At 41.3% G+C, this 4,168-nt stretch overlaps 1 pseudogene; it reads right to left on the bottom strand.

Moving 5' to 3' along the window:
- Positions 1 to 748: 748 nt before the first annotated feature.
- Positions 749 to 926, bottom strand: LOC124985269 (DNA-directed RNA polymerases I, II, and III subunit RPABC4-like; annotated as a pseudogene).
- Between the last annotated feature and the right edge of the window lie 3,242 nt (positions 927 to 4,168).

Genomic DNA, 4,168 nt, shown 5'->3' with positions numbered 1-4,168 from the left:
CAAAAACGCAACCTCATCTTTTCCCACTATCTCACTGTTGAAGTTTAAGTCACACGGGCTTCATTTTGAAATGGAAACAAGACAAGTTCACATTCTGCCCCAGAGCTTTTACACAGGCTGTTTCCCCTGATCCAGTAATGCTCCTAATCTTTCAGTCTTCTACTCAAAGTAACTACTCCACCTTGATAAATTGTCTACATAGAACGCATTTCAGAAGAGCAGGCATGCATATGTGAAGAAGCAACTTGTTTTCACACGTTCTCAATCATTCTTTTATATATTCATTTCTGATTTTACCTATTATTTTTTAATTCTTTGTGTCTTTATACTGAGAGCAAGTAGACTAGTTTAATCTGTACCAAATAATGCTAGGGAGTTTACCAATAGTTCACAACAGAGAATTGTGGTTTCCCAGGAACTCATTTAATTAGAATTTTATAGAACTCTAGAAACCGGCATTTCTAACAAGCCTCTGATTAAAGTGTGATCTTGGGAAGCAATTTTAACTTTCGTTTTGTGTCAGATCACATAATAAAATAATACAAAGTGATTTAATTAAACAAAAATCTTTATACAAATTATTGATATCTAAACACAATTTGGTTTGGAAAATGAAATGAAATAAAGTGAAATCATATATATATAGTTGTATTCATAAGTGTGCTAAATGAAAAGCTGTACGACAATGAGAAACATTAAAGGGTCGAATCCAAGTACAAAGGAAGACACTCCTCTGAATTCCCATGTTTCATCGAGCATCAAAAACCACTAATCTTTTGGTTTTTTTTCTTGTACATTATTCTGTATCCACATTCTCTGCATCTGATTAGATCCCTAGATTTTATTTCATTCTCTGTGTGACATTCTCCACAGATATATATCATTGGCTGCTGCTTTGGGGGTTGAACATCCTTCTGGGTGTCCATTCCTAGCATCTATATGGCTCGGAGACTTTTCCCTGCATTTCCAAACAAAACCCCAATCGTTGAGGCCTCGCAGTCAATTTCGAAAGTTTATTTTTGAAAATTACTTTGAAAGAAAAAAATTACTTTGAAATCTGGTCTTGCTAAATTGTTGAGGCTGTCCTTGAACTTACGATCTTCCTGCCTCAGTCTTCCAAGCTGTTAGAGCGAGAGGTGTGCACTACTGCACCTGGCTAGGGCATGGGTTCCTGTGAGTGTTTAAGCTATAGGCACCGGGCAGGGGACAGTTTCAGTGTTTGGGGTAACAACCTAGACATATTTAAGGGTGTCTGGGGATGTCCAAGCCTGCTGGGAAACCCTGCAAGTGGATGCAGAGCAGTTAGAGTGCTCCATGATTTTAGGTCAGAATACAGAAAGAAGCCCTGAGGCCGGGGTGAGGTGGGGACAGCGGGACCTTACAGCCTGCGTTAACATATTAGAGCCCCAGGATCCAAGAGAGCTCCAATATAAATAACAAGTAGATTAAAGAAAGGGATTTAAAATGACGAAATAGAGGCAGACTGCATTCCTAATTGCTCCATGGCTCAGGACTTGAGCAGCAGGAGCAGGATTCTCAGTGAGGTACAATACTGGACAGTCAGGGTGATTTAGAGACTCAGAAATTTAGTTATATTAAACGAAGAAGAACCAGTACATTGGAGCCAATCCAGTTATGCAGCACAGAGGGAGAGAGAACACACAGAAAAACAGATTTGGTACAGAAAAACCTGAGACCAGAGAAGAGGCCTGACCCAGAGGCCACACTGTGCTCTGGTGCTTGAAGAGTTTGCTGTGTTTCCCAAATGGCCGCGGAGAGCTGAGGTGGAGCCATCTTGAGGTGGCCACACTGCCGCCGCGGTTGTGGGAGCCAGGAGATCAGAGCAAACACTGCCACACTGTCCCGGCAAGCACCTGCCGCGTGGCCTACCGTATACCCAGCAGACTGAGAGTGAGACAGAGGCAGAAGATTGTACCCAAGGGGATTGGAATCAGAAAAGCAAAGGAGAGCCCAACTCACTTCCCCCTTTGAGTCTGGCAGTTCTTGTGATCAGCCGAAGTGGGTGGGGAAACTGAACAAGTGGGCGTGAATACACTCAGGGACTAGGCCTGGGAAGGCTGTGTTCCTCGGCAGTAGAGTGTGTGAAGGATTGTCTCTCCTGCCCCAGGAGTAGAATTTTGGGGAGGATCCTGGGATTCAGGCCCTGGAAAGAAATCAGCAACTGACAGGCCCTAGGGCTATGTTGACCTAATCTCTCCAGAGCAGATACCGCCCAGCAAAGTCCCTGAGGCCTGAAGAGAGCTAAGTCCAAACTTGCTTGAACTCCTTCCACAGAGCACTACAGCAGCCCCACCTTGGAAGTGGACCCATCTGGTCTGTGTGGACAGAACTCCAACTGACAGTACATTCCACTCCATCCCACCTCATGCTGGTGAGAGGGAAGTTGAGAATTATATCAACCAGCTTAGGCTTAGGCCACTCCAACCGGAAGCTCAGAGAGCAACACAGGAAGAGGAGGGTGTTAACAACCCCAGCCCTTGCTCTCACTCTCAGTACACAGGCTCGAGAAGAAATGGAGAGAAAGTCAGGCATGGACAGTGACTACCCATTCTCATGTACTATTTTGACTTCCTTAGTAGAGATGATTCTGTCATTTTTCATTAAGAATCTATTTCCTAGGGCTGGGGAAATAGCTCAGCTGGTAGAGTGCTTGCCTTGCAATCACAAGGCCCTGAGTTCGATCCCCAGTACTGCAAAAAGAAAAAAAAAAAAAAAAAGAATCTATTTCCTGTGTGTGTATGTGTGTGTGTGTGTTCTCCATATGCTGGTTGATTCAGGGACATGTATACATATACATGTTGCTTGTCTGTTTTTTCTCATTTTTAGCATTTTAAAATTTTTCCTTGCTGTGTCCTTTAAGGGTTAGAGTTTTCGATTGGTAAATTTGGTTTTGTTTTGTATTATTTTCATTTGCTTATTTCTCTTTGTTGCTTTTCTTCTCGTGGGAACTGCCAAATTCTATTCTCTCTTCTCTCTCTTGACTTCGTTTCTTGTATTTTTTTCTCTTCCTTCCTTATGAACATCATCTGCTACATCTCTTCTACATTCTTTCTGTTCACTTTTTGGAACTCTAAACTCTTTTCTACCTTCCTGTCATATTTTCTTTTCCCTTAATTAATTGTATTTTTACCATCTTTGAGAATTGGTTTATCTAACTATGACCCCTAACATTCATGCTGATGAGATCATTACTGCTGTGTTGACAGTTTTGACACCAGTTGTTTGCTTTAAAGCCAGATTTAGTTCATGGTTATTGATTTTTAAAAAATGTTTTAGATGTTGATAGAACTTTATTTTATTTATTTATTTATTTATATGTGGTGCTAACAATTGAACCCAGAGCCTCACACATGCTAGGCAAGGCTGAGCCACACCCCAGCCCCCATGGTTATTGTTTTTACGGTTGATAATTGCTGGCCCCACCATTCCTGTTTTTCATTGTTGTTGCTTGTTTGTTTGTTTTTGGTGGCAATTAACACAGTAGATGTCATGGTAGTAACTTGGTATTTATTTTAATGTTATATATGATCTGCATCTGTTCTTGCTATTGCTTGTTTTGCCCTATTCTGTCAGGTGCTGGGAAACTGTGAGGACACTACAAGTTCACAGGGTGGAGATTCTGCTGCTGAACTGAATTCAAACAAAAGACAGCACACCTTGCTCCACACACAAATCAATGACACTCAATCTCCAGCTATACTTTAATAAAAATAGAAGAGACCAAAACCCACACTAACAACCAAGTAGAAATGGCTAGGGGTTGCCACAGGGTCACACCAATGAACATTCACTGCTACAGGAAAAACAGAAACAACACAAAGGCTGTGGACACTGTACCTACGAGCGTGGGCGTGTCTCAATCTAGATCACTCTAGGACACTTTGGCAGTGTCCTAGTCTATACCCTCAAAAGGCCACCATAACAATGGAGGAGAAATAACTCCAAACAGATGCATAAAACAAACACAGGAATAGAACAAATATGAATATGAAAAAACAAGCTAACACAACACTTCCTAAACTTCAAAATTCATCAGAAAATAACCCCAAAGATACTGAAATGGGTGAAATATCAGATGAGGAATTCAAAAAAATAATTATCAGAACAATCAATGAATTCCGAGAGAACACAGAAAAACATGAAGGAA

This window comes from Sciurus carolinensis, chromosome 1 (assembly GCF_902686445.1).
Source record: "Sciurus carolinensis chromosome 1, mSciCar1.2, whole genome shotgun sequence".
Taxonomy (NCBI): domain Eukaryota; kingdom Metazoa; phylum Chordata; class Mammalia; order Rodentia; family Sciuridae; genus Sciurus; species Sciurus carolinensis.
Note: the sequence above shows the minus strand (reverse complement) of the source record. Positions and strands in the feature narration are given on the sequence as shown.